Here is a 16,080-nt window from a genome sequence, read left to right as displayed (position 1 = left end):
CTCATGACAATTAATACTTTTTTTTTAAAGCAACAGGAACTCAAAAAAAGTATTAAGTACCTGCCTTTTTTAATGCTTTTAGGGGAAGGAACCCAAAAGCAAGGAGACGTATTGTTTGTTTTAAAACAAAATCTTCCCTTCACATCAGGGTCTAGCCTGATACCACACTGCCAAGTTGCAGGAGCCTGTCATGGAAATGCTGACAGGCCTTCAGCACCACCACAGTCACAGTTACTCTATAAATAGCCTTTGCAAAATGCCTGGCATGCGAGACGGGTTCAAGTAGCCACTTGACAGAACCTGGCAATTTAACCAATGATCATTTCAGAGTATAATCATCGATGAGATCTGTTTGTCTGTGTACTCACTCCTGCAGGTGGTTCGGGTGCATATCTACCTTTTTTCCAGTGCCATATACCATGCGTTAGGGATGCTGTTCTGGCAGGTACAATGCTGCTTCCCAAACAAAGCTGTAATATGACCTACTTTGCTCAGTCTAGTACTATTCAATAATAAGTGGCCTCTATTGGGTTTCTACATGTAGACAACATCAAACACATTTCACTGAAGCGTTTAGATATTGATTTTACTCAGCCTGGGAACTTCAAAGTGGGCTCTTTCCATGTCATCTTGAAAATACATCCTCTTGCTCCCGCGGTATAGACTCTCTGTTACAGCACGTGCATGTACGACTCCCGCAGCTGCCAGGCATCCCTCTGCTATTTGTTTCTAAATTAAGGGCAATTGTTGTGTCCCTTTATCCCTTAATGGTAATAACTATTGTGTATAGCAATGTAGGAGCTGTCTCCATTGCTTGGCTTCTGTAATATCACCCAGACGTGCCTAGAAACACAGCTTTTAACCAGATTGTGAAATAAAGCACCAATCTCAGGTAGAAGCACTGAGGACACTGGAGTATTGTTTAAAATTTGTGAGTCTGCTTCTGCAGATCCAGGGCGTGCATTGAGTTTTTGCCATCACATCATGTGTTCTGGGGATCTGTCTCTAGCTAACAGCTTCATGGAGATTTCTTTTGCTGTTCCTCCACCTGTTCAGGTTGGTTTTGTTTTGCTGGTTTGTTATGCTTCCTGTTTTCATGTTTTGGGGAGCAGAGGGGAGGTTCAGTTAGAGATCCAAATGGAACAGGCATTTTGCTAAGAGTTAACCAGGAACTAAAAGAATGGCACCAGATACCCTTACGGTAGGTGGTTTAAATGCTGTGCCCCAGTCAGATTTCCAAGCACAAAGACTCTTTTCCTAGAGTTCCCTCAGTAGGAACTCTGCTTTCAGGTGGGGGCAGGTGTCCCTTCCCTGTCTCAGTTTGTTACATGACTTTTCAGCACATCCTGGCATTGCTCCTACAGTTCAGTCCAAAGCCAGCTGCATCCATGGTGAGCCTCACACGGGAAGTGGCTTAGGGCTTTGGGTCTTGAAATACGGATGTTTAAATGGGCTGTCTGCATCCTACATAACCCTGCAGCAGGAAGGGCAACAGGCACCAGGGGGAATCCACCACACCAAGCCCTACCCATGTTCTTACTGTGCAAGCGGGGCAAAAAAAAAAAGAAGTCATTGCCTGCCCAGAGTGACGAGGAGCTGGTATCCTCTGCACGCTGCCAAAGGGGCACAGAGCCAGGCCCTTCAGGGGGACCAGCATCCCTCCTTCACGCTCGTGGGCCAACGCATAAGCCCCTGCCTCATATCTGCATTCAAAGAACCCCACTTAGAAGTTGAGTGCATGGTACATAATCAGAAAAAAAAAAAAAGAAAAAAAAAAGAGTAAGTTTAATCTGATTTTTAGGGTCTCTTCTGACAGTCTTTATGCAACGTATTATTCCGATGTGATGGATTTTTTGTTGTTATTATGTCTAGACCAGCACCACTATGTTGAATGGCAGCTATTTCCTTGTAGAAAATAATGAGTTAAGAGCTCCACGGCAGATGAAAACCAACAAGCACCTGAAGCAAATGAGCAGTAACACTGTGTTGCAGAAGGTCAGCTCTCTTTCAAACATGGCACTTCTGCTGCTTTGTTTACACAAATGAGTGCTCTTGACCAAGTAGCCCTTCCTGATTGTTTACTCGTCTCTCTTCCTAAAAATTTAAGGCAGATAGCACATCATTTTTATTCATAGCAATTATTTCCTGCAAATGTTTTTTATTTGAAAGGCAGAATACAGAAGCCGATGTGATACCCTTGTAATACGTGAGGAGATTTAAACGAAAGCAAGACTAATCGCATAGGGCACCCCACAGTGAGGAAAATGTTTCATCTGCAAAGCCCGGCCGAGGCTGACTGTGGTGGTGATGCTCATGAGAGCTCATTTGCAGCATGTGTAGTTCAGGTGCTTCTGCTCGGCCTGTCGTACACAGGGTGGGATGCTGGTCTTTCCAGGGATGTTGTTTCTGGTATTTCTGTGTTTTGGTATTGCCAAACACTGCCTGCTCAGTGACCCCTGTGGCCACACACTCATTTCTTCACCAGGACTTTGCTGGCAGGAGATGGTTAATCAGCAAATAATGACAAGGACAGAAAGGATAAGATCGTTGTTTTAAGTAGGAATCTTTAAGGTGATGGGGGATGTTGGAGCACTTTCAGCATGTATTACTAAAAAATAAAAATAAAAATAGAGACGATAGGTAAATCAGCAAAATTTGATACTGCCAAAGTGAAAAGCTTCAGCTATTACATTACTTTATGCATAGTGTGCACCAAATAACAATTGCATCTTTTTTTCTAAGGGGCACACTTGATCCACTGTGGTTTAAAGAACATGGAGAAAACTCTGATAGAGAATAACGATGAGATACAAAACATATAGTAAAGGAATGCCTTACTGGAGATTGCTCTTTTGCATCCTTCCTGTTTTCCCTGGAGATAAGAACAGTGCTGCACTTCACTCAGATGCAGATCCTGCTCATTTTTTCAAGGTCCATCATCTTCAGTTTGATTCTTTGTATATTGCAATTGGGATTCTGTCCTGTGTGCTAAAATGTGGATATCAGCAAGCAGAATGATTCCCTTCCTGAGCATTGCGATAAAGTGATGGAGTCGTCTACTTGATGAACGCTAAAAGGGAATGTGCAATGTACGGAAAACACTCAACTGACCTGCAGGGTTTGAAACTTGCCTATAAAGCTCCCACTTAGATGAGATGCTTTCAGAGTGGGTAGGCCAAACTATACTCTTCCTAAGTATCTGCTAATTACCTTAATGGAATGCAAAAGCAGGGAGAGGCTCCAAAGGGGATTTGAAATTTGGGAGAGTGGGAAGGGCAGGAATGTTGTTCTGTGTACAAGATCACACACACCGAATCCCACAGTCACTGAGGTAGGGACCTGCGGAGATAGTCTCGTCCATATCTCAAAATGAAACACTTGAATCTGCACATTCCCATATACTCAAAATGGCCCTAACAGGCACTAACAGCCTAACAACATCCTTATCATTTGACCAAACCTCCTGAAGGAGCATTGTCAGGAAAAGAAGAGGTTGCAGTCATAGGGTGAGATGTGCAAACATGCCTAAGGGGGTTGGAGCACCCAGGGCTAAATCTCCACGGTGACTCAGGTGCTCCATGACTTAGGGGTTCAGACCAGTAGGAAACATAGCCCCAGGGCAGAAACCCACATTCTCCACATGCTGCCTGCAGAGGATCAGAAGCCGAACAGTGGTGTTTTGAAAAGCTGGCAAAGTGAGAGGCGAGCGAGCTACCGGCCATGTGAAAGCAGGTTACCATTAGAGCTGAGAGCATACGAGGCAAAGCCCCTCCAAGACAGCTAAGTCCTTTGGGCTTCTTGCCTGGAGCTGGCTGCCAAAACTTGCCCAGGCATTTCTTACATGAGGCAAAGAGTTTTCCTGCTCCATCCCAGCTTTGTACACCCATTAGCATGTAAACAGCGCACCAGCTGGGGAGAGCAGCTGTGCTCACAGCCCCGCAGATCTGATGGGAGCAGCTTATGCATCAAGGACTCCCACTATGTACAGAGGCTGTCCTCACTGCCAAACTATGACCACCTTGGACGAGCCTCTCTTAATCTCTTCCATTAGGGATATTCCAGCTGTTGTGGCCCACAGGGAGAGGAGTCTGAGGGAGGCAAGCACTCAAAGTGATTTCTCCAAGTGAAGCAGCAATAGTAAAGCCTGGGCTGTGTGTGCCATGGGGAAATACTCTGAACTTGGTGGCATATGAACTTACAATGCTGCTCCAAGAGTTTTGTCTGTACTGTTTACAGAGATATTAAGGTAGCAGTTTCTTTTGCCAGGGCTGGTGGGAATTTGGTACTGCAGCTTCCTTAGGGGGCTTGAGAAACCCCATCCAGAAAAAGAATACACCCAAAGGTCACAGTGAAGCCAAATAATGAAAATGGAGGATAAGACATGAACAAGGATATCCCGGAGGATTTGGAGCACACCAATTGCTGCCAGCATCTGCTGGGGGAGCTGGACTCTGGTGGTGTCTCAGTAGTACTTGGGTGGAGGGAAAACCAAAATGAAATTGCATTTGGCTACAAAAACACCTTTCCTTGAGCACAGCCAAGCTTTGCAAAGGCAGAGAACAAAAGGCTGACTGGCAAGAAGGGGAAGAAAGTGCTGGAAAGGAATTTATTTCTACAGGAAGCTCAGTGGCTTGCCGTAAAACAGACTGAGATTCTGCTGTTTCCACGTTAAATCCTAAAAAGGGGCTGCTCCAGCAAGCAGCAGATCCTCTGGTGCAGAAACAGTGGTTTGAAAAGGACGAAAGGCAACTTGAGCTTCCCAGCTGGATTGGTAGTAAAAAAAAAATAATAACCAAGAGCAAGCTTTTTCCTTTTCTTCTCCTCCTTCCAGAAATTCTCTGGTTTCATCTTTTTGGGTCTTAGACATTCATATAATCCCAGGCTTGCTTTTAAGAAAAAAGAAAATGTGTATAAGGCCTTCTACGCCTCAAATCTATAGCAACAGTTCCAATTTTCATTACCAGAAATAGCAAGAGGAAATGAAAAGCAGGTGTGGGAAGGCTTTTCTGAACGATGCCAGGGCTGTGCTTTAACCTTTACTGGAGGGAAATACACATCTGTGTGTGCCAGGCTATTGCCTTACTGCATAGCTCCCTTCCAGCCACAGAAACCTGACAAAGGTAACTAAATATTCTCAAGATCTTCTGAGCATTTTTGCTGGCAGCCTGTGCCACTGGAATATTTCACTGACCTTCGACAAAGTCAGTAAGGGTGGCTTGCTAGGAAACAAAACAAACAAACAAAAACAAAACAAAAACGGGGCACTGAAGATATCAGAATTAAGCGAGTAAAAGTAAAGTAAAGCAAATGGTCATGTAAAAACAACTTGGGAGGCCAGTGGGAACAAAACCAAGCATCTTGTTTGTCTAACAATGACGCTGCGTCCTTCCTGCTTTTTGCATACATTAGTAGCACTTTCTCTGAGTTACTCGAGATGACTTTGGTGAAGAGACTTTGGTGAAGAAAGCAAGACTTATGTGGAGTGACTGAGGGAACTGGGGTTGCTTAGTCTGGAGGAGAGGAAGCTGAGGGGGAGACCTTATTGCTCTCTACCACTAGCTGGGTGTCATTTTCTCAAGTTGCAAGTGATCGGATACACAAGGAAATGGTCTCAAGTTGTGCCACACTGGATATTAGGAGGAATTTCTTACAGAGAGAGTGGTCAAGCATTGTAACGGGCTGCTCGGGACAGTGGTGGAGTCTCCATCCCTGGAGGTATTTAAGAGATGTGTGGACGTGGCACTTAAGGGGCATGGTTTAGTGATGGGACTCTGTAGGTCAGGCTGATGGTTGGACTTGGTGATCCTGAAGGTCTTTTCCAGCCTAGATGATTTTGTGGTCCTGTGATCCTGCCAGCTGCTGAGTGACAGCCACTGCCAGACCCAGCAGTGAAGGAGCCAACATCCAGCCCAGGTTACCCCAGCGCAACACGCACAAGCCAAAGTCACTCTTTTTGCATCATTTCTGGGGACAAATTGCCAGATCCTGGAATTCACTCTTTCTCCTCCTACCCACCCTTCAACCAAGCAGGAATGAGTGCCCTGGAGCTAGCTGCACACTGCCAGCCCGAGCCTTTAAAACAGCACAAAGTCACAGCCCGGCCTCGACAGGGAAATGTAGGCCTGGGCCTGGCCCCGTGGAGAGCAGCTGCAGGAAAGGCCCCGGGGCTGCTCCAGCCCAGCAATAACCTACACACACAGGGACAGTGTATTTTCTTTATCATCACTTCAGTGGAAAGGGGCGGAAAAATAATTCATTTGCGTATACAGCCGTTTAGGCCCAGTCATGATTCCTTTAGAGCCCGTGCCAATGGATTTTAGTCATTCTCTGGCAAAGGTTTCTCTTTTAACCGCAAACGCTGAATAGTTATTGGGTGAGTCACCGCCTTAAGTAATCTAATTCCTTGACCAGTACACGCTTGCTTCCTGCACTTCAGAGTGGCTTTCTGCAGTCAGATATTTCACTGTACGCCTCCCCTGCAGTGTTTTTCTGTCCTGCAGTGTCCAGAGTAGCAGAGCTGCAGTGTCCATATCTCAAGGTGATTCCCAATGCAAAACCCTGGTTGTTTTGGGGCTGGGAAAGGTCCACTGCCCTCCCTCAGCTCAAAGCCAGTGTGTGCTGTCCTTGAGGAAGCACCAAGCTTGGGGTTAGAAGGTAATTTTTCAGACAGCAAGCCTTTACTCAGCAAGTCCGGTCATATCTGGAGGCAAAGTGCGGATGTGCAGCTTTACCAGCAAGTTGTAAAACAGCCAGACCTGCAACATTTGCCGTGTAACAGCCGCTGAAGGGAAAGAAGTCTCCCAGCCAGCCCTTCGGAGAGGAGCAGCTAGTGCCCAAGGGCTGTGTTGGCCGCCTCCAGAAAGGCAGCACTAGCAGCAACCACCCGCCAGCAGCACGGGACAGTGGCAAACCGCACCAAAACCCAGCCATACCCAGCTGTACCTGCTTTAGCAAGGCGATTGGACTGCTTTCCCTTTTTCATACACTTGTTGTACAAGACAATATACTGCTGAAAAATGATGGGGCTTAGAAACACTGAAGAAGAATGATATTTTTTTCCCTTTAGAATATGTATGTTTTAGGAACACTTAATCGTTTGAGGATTAAATGGTGGTGAACGCTCACAAGACACCTTTTGAAGAATGTTATTAAAGTCTTTCATAGCCCCTTCTTTCATGATTGCAGCTTTCTGTTTCATTTCCTATTTATGGGGGATTGTGTTTTCCTTGAGGCATCTTCTGCCCACCACCTACTGCAAACTCTTTTTCTTCAGGGGAAGAACAGAAAAAGAGAGGTAGCAAGTGGGGAGGGTTAAATTATACTCTGATATTTTCAAGCCAAGAAAAATAGACTATAATAAAAGTACTCTAATATAAATTTATGATCCCAATAGAAAAAAATGTCTTTGTGCATTTATGTATATAGGTACTGCTGACAAACAAAGCAGATCCAACTGTGGATATGTCTAATAGCCTATATAGCTGATAGCAATATTAGGTCCTCTCTTGACCTAATCTATATGTGCACCTATGATCAAAACACACACACACTTTGAACAGAGGAAAAAAATGTTTTATATGAATTGATCAGAGGTGACCAATTCTGAAGTTGGTTACTGAGCAAAAAGAGTGTTATTGTTAATTTTAATGTCTATTTTAATGCTTTTTGAATTATTATACCATGATGAAGTGTCTAGAAAAGTCTTACAAGGAGCGGCTGAGGGAACTGGGGTTGTTTAGCCTGGAGAAAAGGAGGCTCAGGGGAGACATTACCCTGCTCTACAATTACCTTAAAGGAGGTTGTAGCGGGGTGGGGATTCAGCTCTTCTCCTAAGCACCCAGTGATAAGACAAGGGGAAATGGCCTCAAGTTGCGTCAGGGGAGGTTTAGGTTGGATATTAGGAGAAATTTCTTTACTGAAAGGGCTGTGTGGCCTTGGAATAGGCTGTCCAGGAAAGTGGTTGAGTCACCATCCCTGGAAGCCTTCAAGAAATGTGTAGATTTGGAACTTTAGTAGCATGGTTTAGTGGTTGACCTTAGTATTAGGTTAAAGGTTGGACTAGATGATCTTAGAGGTCTTTTCCAACCTGAATGATTCTATGATTCTATGATGCTTGTATGCAGTAATTCAAGTTTCTAATATTTGCCTTTTCTTTTCTAAAATTTGGTGTTGATAATTTAGCTATTTCAGGGACCTGCAAGTATGTAAGCACCTAAGGTCAAGGTGGTCAGTTCTGCATTTCTGCTGCTGGTCTATGAAGGGCTTTGTGAATGGTGGGCTTCAGGCTCCTTGTTCCTAAAGCCAGAAGTGGTCATATCTCCGTAGGCTTTCTGACAGTAGTGGGATAAAGGCATATCACTCAGAAAGGCAACTGGTTTAATCCTAAAGACATGAAGCAACGTCAAGCCCACCAGCACAAGGTAAACTATTTGAATACTCATTTACCACCACTGCTAGGAAACTGGTTTTCTTTCAAGGTTGAATTCATTTAACTTCAGCTAATAGATATTAGATCTTGTTACATTCTTTTACATGACATTAAAACATTGCCCCAGATATCCTTCTTCTGGGTAAATATCTATAAACACAGATCAAGTCACCTCTCAGCCTGCGTAAGCCTTCTCTTTGGGGTTTGCTTTCCAGCCCTTGGGGCATTTTTGTAGCTCTCCTTTGAGTTCTCTGCAGTATTTCACATCTTTCTTGAAGCATGAAAGTGAGAAGTGGACAAAGTATCATAATAGCAGTCATTAATTCAAAATCACTTTCCTTCTTTTACTTCATATTCCCTTATTATTCTTCTACGTGTTGCATCGGCCAGTTTTTCCCACAGCATTGCATTAAGTGCTTGTGGTTGGGTAATTATTTGCAATGACCCCTGTGTCCTTCTGTTCAGTACCACTTTCGAAGAGTGTTCCTCATTCTGTGCAAGTTTTTCAATCAAAAGGTAACATGGTATTAAGTCAAATGGCTTTGAGAAGTGTAAGTGTATGTATTGCTGCAGATCTGTGAGCAAGTAATCCTGTCAAAAAAAGGCAACAGGGTTGTGTGATGGGACATACCATCCCTGAAACCATGCTGACTGACATTTCTTATAATTTTAGCTGTAGCTAGAGCTTAGTTTAGTCTTCATTGAGTCCTGAATTCACTGTTCTATTGTTGACCAAGATCTCTACCAGGGTCTTATACTTCCCTGAATTACACCACTCACTCTTTGACTAAGTATCCAAGATTTTTAAAGATCTGAGCACCCTGACTCGCTCCTTTCAGTCTCTTGGCTATGAGTAATCTGAATAGGTTCATTTGAAATTTCTGATCTTTTGCAGATGCTGCATCGTGCACATTTTTCTGTACAGGAGAGGTTTCTGCTTCTGGTTATAACTTCATCTAAGCTAGCTGTATTCTCCTGCTCCACTCCACCTACAGCACAGAAATCCCTGAAAATGGCTGCCTTTTCTAGATCCTATTTACACATTTACCTGTTGAAAGCAGCAGTGGGCCCTTACTTGACCAAGGACTTTTTGATTTCTGGTATGATAAAAATATCTTCTTGCTGCCTTTAGCTGTTAAATCCAAAGCTGTGTGAATGATTTCTCTTTAGCTCTCCACATCCCTGTACTTTATTTACAGTTGTTAGCTTCACTGTCCTTCCATTCTTTTAGCCTGGAAATTTTTCCAGCAGCTCAACTTTTCCATGTGACTGCAGAAGCAAGGCTGAAGCACACCGGTAGGATAGCATTGAACAGTTCTCAGTTTGATGTAATGCTTCCCACATTACAAATCAGTTATGTCAGCAAAAAGATTGAGGTTTTGGAAAATTCTCCCTTTTGAAGTTCCAAATGCACACGATAGATGTTGGTACTTTCTTCACAAGGTCAGTGAAACTAGGCTGATTTCCCTGGTGTAGGGGCAGCTGCCAATTTTTAGGTCAGTGATGATCTCATCTTTGACAAGCAGAATGCGAACCAGTATGCGGAGTTGTCATATGTTCTACTGATACCCACACAGCTACTGCAGCATGGAGGTCAATACTAATTTAATCTGCTTTTGTGACTGCAGTAAAGCCACAGCACTTCTGCATTAAGAAATCATCCGTCATTTCTGGAAACTCAGGAAATGTTGCCATTGGCCAGAGAAGTCTAGCCAGTGCATCCCAAGAGAAAGGTGTACATGATAATACAGTTTTACAGCACATTGTATAGGAAGATTAAGGACAAGTAAGATGAGATGCACTTTAACGAATGCTCGCCAACACCAACACCTCTTTAACTCACCACTTGAAAGTGTAACCTATGACCTTTCAGAGAGCCTGGTAATGATCTATAACTGCCTAGAAAGTAGCAATGCCCTTAATGTACAGTGCCTTGGGTGAAACTGATGTCATCAGCGTAGGTCTCCACCAAATGCACCAGTCTGGGCTCCTGCACATGAGTGTCCTTCATTTGTGACGATGCCCTTCAGCCCTGCTTCTGGAAAGCAGAGAACTGCCATAGGATCCACCTGTGCCTCCAAGAGCCAGATGCATTGCAGGCCCCTCCTGGTTGGCATTGCAGAGAGGACCATCTGCATCGTCTGTCTTGATTAGGACCAGCTGGGAGGCCCTTATGGGCTTTTTTGAGGTTTGCCTGGTTTGAGAGGAGCTGCATTTCTCACTTTCCTACTCCGCCACCTGTGTGTCTTCTCTTCCAGTTGGTTCTTGCAGGTTCCTCACTTCAGATGTCTGATTCAGCACCTGGTGGTGATTTGATACCTCCAGATGTGAAGATAACACTCCGGTTCTTCTGCTTCTGGTCATGACAAATTGCCAGCCTCTTTCTTTGTTTCTCATGTTCCCTCACCAACTTAACTCCACTGCCAAAGCTCAAAAGATCGGCCATAATGCTGGCAAATTAAGGAAATATTTCAGAAAAGCTTTCTTATTTGTGGCCTTTTAGAAGACAGTCAGCTTTTGCTTAAGACGTTTGACCTCCTTTGGTAGGAATTCTGGTGCTCCCGCCTCATGGAGACTCTCTGCACCTTCGTTCAGCTAAGAAGCAAATACGGCATGTGGTGCAGGTCGAGGTAACTGGTAAGGCTCTTCCCGCCCCAATTGCTGCATTTCTAGATGAGAGCTCTCAAACTTCCAGAAAAAAAAAATCTCCTACATGAGATGTCTGTGTGCAAACTTTATCCTTTTTCAAGAGTTATCAATTCAAATAAAACTAACTAAAGAGTTCTACTTTTCTAGTACAAGTGCTTTCAAATTTAAAAGATATACAAAATGTCTTAACAGTGTTTGACAATGATATGGATACAGTGAGAAATTGATAATGTTAAGGTCCTAGTCCAAAAAAGTTTTTAAAAGGATTAAATTATAATCAGCAGATAAATATAATAAGGATTAAGGGAAAAAATACTGGAATATTTTTTCTTTCTATGTTTTTATTCAGTGCTTAACTCTCCAGGAAAAAAAAAAAAAAAAAGAAAAAGAAATCTGACAAAAGATATTTATACTGCATATAAGCTTAGCTACGAAAAATATGCCTACCTTATTTTCATGGTATTTCATCTTTTGTTCTGCGGCTTTCAGTTTATTTTTTTAACTACAAAGACAAGCTTTCTATTGTTGTTTAGATGATTGTGGGTGAATGCTAGGACTTAAAATATACTTTAATTTATGTTGTTGCAATCCACAAACTAAGATATTATTAGCGAATTGACAAAGCTGGGTCTTTGTCAGGAGCATCATACTGTACAATAATTAGAAACTGTTGTGAGCATTGTTCTACCATTACAGTTTCATCAGTGCAGTAATAAGACCCAGCTCTGCTCCCATTCAATTCAACAGGATTTTTGTTATTGACTTTTATGAGAGTAGGGTCATATTATATATTGCGTGGAATTAAATACCTGACAGATTTTTTTTTCTTAAAGGGCTAAGTTCACACGGACTTGCTGGGAGCTGCAATGAAGCAGAGGATGAGCTTCTTCAACCCTTCCTGGCAGTTCCACCTTTCTGATCTGGATTACCAAGGACCACTGAACATGAACGGACCTTGTGACTTGAAAACTAGCCCCAGAGTGGCCATGAGCGTTTCTTGCCCCACATCCCACCCACTTTCAGACCATACAGCTGCCTGGCAAATAGCTTGCCCTTGGCCTGTTTGCATGCACCTGGGAGCATCCTAACCTATGGAGCAAGCTCAGGCAAGCGTGGTCCCTGCAGCTGCTGTTGCAGAGAGGCAGGGGCTGCACTTACTTGCAGTATGGAAAGCAGTCAAGTCTGCTCTTGAGGGTGATGTTGGCATAGTTGATATTTATTCTCTCTAGAGATTTCTGGGGATCTCTGAACCCTCTCTGTGACCTGAATTTGTCTCTGTTGCACCATTGTTTGCCCCTAGCATTACCCCGATGTGGGTGGAAAGAAAAACATGCTGTCTGCCAGGTACAGCTGTGGGAAAGGGCTAGGTCCTCCCTGCTCTGAGCAGAGCATGCCCACATGCTCATAGGAGAAGCCATAAGGAGGAGAGCAGAGCTGGGGTGTGCAGAAATGAAGGGCTGAATCCACAGCTAGTGCAGATCAGCAACACTAGAGATGCTAGCAACACTATCCTCACTTGTGCCTGCCGAGGATCTGGCTTATGGCATCCTTCTTGGCCATCAGAAAAGCACAAAATGCAAGGTAGCCACAAGCAAAAGAAGAATAACAAAGCACTTTGCTAGCAGCAAGGGTTAGAGAGCTGTATCAGTTTCTTCAATCGTTGCCAGAGTCCCTGCTGCTGGCCTCATCACCTGCCTGTTTCAGGCAATCTCTTCTCTAGGCTGTCTCAGCCATCTGGTAGGATTACAGACAGAACAAAGCAGTAGAAAAGGAGAAGCAGGAGTTAGGGGAGGAAAGCTTGTTCATCCTGCCCACCCCCCCCCCGGTGCCTCCCTTTCATCCTCAGCAAGTGTAAATCCTGGCTGTGGCCTGGCTCCAAACAAGCATGTGTGCAGAGGTAGCCAAGGCCATTTGATTCAGCGCCATTGGAAATCTGATTTCTTGTTGGTCTTACACAAAGGTCTATTAATTAGGGCTGATAGAGCTTAGTAAAAAATCTGCTTGGCTAGCAAGGGCAGTCTCGCTTGCTCACTCTTTTGTTAGATCTTGCCAAGATCTCAAAAAATAGAAGGAGCTTAATTACACTCAGTGGATTAATCTCCAAGGGAAAGAAATTGTAATTAGCTCTTTGTAATGTGCCACTTTTTTCTCTGGGCTTTCAGAGTTTGTCAGTGTGTCTGTCTGTCCTTCTGTGTGACTAGAACAAATGCAATTCTGCACAGCTTTTATGCTTGCTTTTCATCCCAATCCAGAGACTCAAATGGCAGCTTGACTTCATAAACATTTCCAGTTGATCTTGGAGGGACTGTTTTTTCCTCATTTTCTGTCTTAAATCCTGCTTGCTCACCACTTTCTGTAGGGCTATTCTTTTTAGCTTCAGTGACCCGTGGTCCCACAGCCAAGTCTGCTCAGGCCTTCTGGTACCTCCTCAAACTCCTACTGTTTTAGTCCTTCACTTCATGGGAGTAGCAAGTAAAGCTTGGGGTCTGGCTGTGCCATTTTGAGCTCTTCACATAATGGCATGAGCTGAAACAGCCCATCAGTGGTCAACGGGAATGCAGTAAACCCAGTGCCATACCATATAGCATTTAGGTTTACGGTCAAGTAAATTTGAAGGTGAACAGGAGTGTTAGGAAGAAAATCTAAAGCCAGAATGAGCCATTGCAAGAGATTTCAGTGAATTCCCATTTCTCACAAATGGGAATTAGGCACAGGTTTAAAAATCACCTTGATAAATGAGAATGTGTCCAGCAAAGACACACCGAGCACTCTGATTTATAGCAGTCATTGGATGAAGTCATGTCCCTGATACATAGCACCTTTGCAGCTGAGTTTGCATATGCACTAGCTAATTTTGCAGGGATGTACACTGGGGTGCATCGCACAGAGGCAGGCAAGATCAAGCCCTTCATGTGTACATCACGGCAGTGTATCAAGGAGAAGAATAAAAAGAGGAAATGAAATACTCTCCTACGGGGGAGTGAGCATGGAGGGAGCCTTCAAGATGTATATCCCTTAATCCTTCTGTGTAGTATATCATCATTCCTCAACAGTGCAGTAAAGCTATCGCTTCATTAAGACTCTCAGTCCTAGGAAAGGTGACCCAAACTCCCCTTCCATCCATTTGAATCTTGCTCTGACAGCCAGTGACTTGTTAATTATTAATATGAAATATTTGATGGTACATAGAGCAGCTGAACCCAGTTTAATGTATGCTCAGGGCGACTCTCTGAAGATGAAATCAGCCATTCCGATGCTTTGGATTTTTCTACTGAAGTTTTCCCTTTTGCTCCCTCTTTTACTTCCCTGCCTTTCTTCCTTGTGGCTTTGTGCCTTCACGCTGAGTGTCTTCTTTCATCTCAGCGATGAACTTACAGGTCTGCATTTCGATTCTGTTCCTTTACTGACTGTTCAGGCTTAATGGGAAAATAAGAAACAGGATACAACCCAACCCCTGGTTTCACCCAGTCCCTGGAAACCCTATTTCATTCTTCCATTGGAAATGGTTAGTCTGCCCAGTGCCACACACTTTTAAACACAGCTCATCCCTGCATACCCCTGAAGTTTGAGCTGTGGCATTAGCTTCAACTGTAAGAGAAATCACATCACCCAGAGTTAAACATGTGCTACATGTGGTAAATACAGGCTTTGGAAGATCTTCTGGCTTAGGGCACGCTTTTAAGATGCAAATCTCTTCTTTAGAATGATTTGCTTGCTATGAGATTATCATTTGCTACCTGCATGCTTTATCGACGCACACATACATTACCGAGGTTTTAACCACCCCTTCACCCTGGGCGCAGGCACTGTTACTTATGGAATCTGCTGCTTTATCATTTGAAACAAAGGGATATCATTTGTTTGACTCCCAAGCAAGTCCTTTAGCATGGGTATTCAAAAGCACTTTTACTGTCTCTGGGCAGGACGCGTTTGGCGACACCACCTTCTCCCTTTTATTTGCGGAGCATCTCCTGCGCGGATCAAGAGAATCCACTTTAGTTAGCCCCCCACTCGCAGCTTCCTATTTTTGTTCACCTTGTTGCATCTCGCCCTTTGGAGAGCCGTGTGCCGTGGTAATACCCAGGGGCTGTGCCAACATGGTCCCAGAATCCCAGCTTAGTCGCGGAGAAAATCTCCCTGCTGATTGGCAGGAGAGAGCCCCAAAGCACCCATGTTGTCACTTCCCAGGGGACACGAGAGCCAGCTCAGTTAAAGCCTCTTTGAAAACCTGGTCACCAGGCCATTCAGCAAAATCTGAAACAGCACGGCTATTTCTGCACGCGGCTGATATCAAGCACAGCAAAGACACCAGACTTTGGAAATTCCTGATTGTCTGCTCTTCCTTGCTTACTGCGCTGCCTTTACTCATTTTATGATTGCTAGAATATACATGGTAGTGACATGATACTTATCATATATGTCCACCCCTCTCTAGGGAAATATGTGAGCACGTTTAACCAATATTCTGTGGTGTACTGTAACGCTTACACGTGAGGGACCTAGCAAGCAATGCACAACAGAAGCAACAAGCCCCATTCGTTGTTTCTCCCTGCTCATGTAACAGCTGCACTGACTTTCACACATTATGTTTTTCCTGAAAAATCTCTCTAAGCAGCTTCCATAAAACAGCAGTATTTGCATTGCGGAGGCAACCTTTGTTCTACTTAGCAGAAAGTAATATGCAGTCTCTGTGTGTAAATGCAGAAGGGGAGGTGATTGGGAAAGCACTTTGGAAGAGTTTAGAAAGCAGGATTGAGATTTTATTATTATTATTATTGGAAATTTGAACATTTTCTATCACATTAACTGCCTTTACAGCAATTTATTTTGCTGCTATCATAAAGGGAGGTAATGAACCATGAAGTTTCTTCAGGAAATTGTCAGCATCTGCCTGCAAATAATTTTCAACCACATGTGAGCCATGAAGGAAGAACACAATGATTCAAAGGAAACTGCTTGTCCTCATCCTAAAGGAAGAGTGTCACTAGTGTTTGACACATTCT

This window comes from Cygnus atratus, chromosome 3, assembly GCF_013377495.2.
Source record: "Cygnus atratus isolate AKBS03 ecotype Queensland, Australia chromosome 3, CAtr_DNAZoo_HiC_assembly, whole genome shotgun sequence".
Classification (NCBI taxonomy): domain Eukaryota; kingdom Metazoa; phylum Chordata; class Aves; order Anseriformes; family Anatidae; genus Cygnus; species Cygnus atratus.
This window is presented reverse-complemented; position numbering follows the sequence as displayed.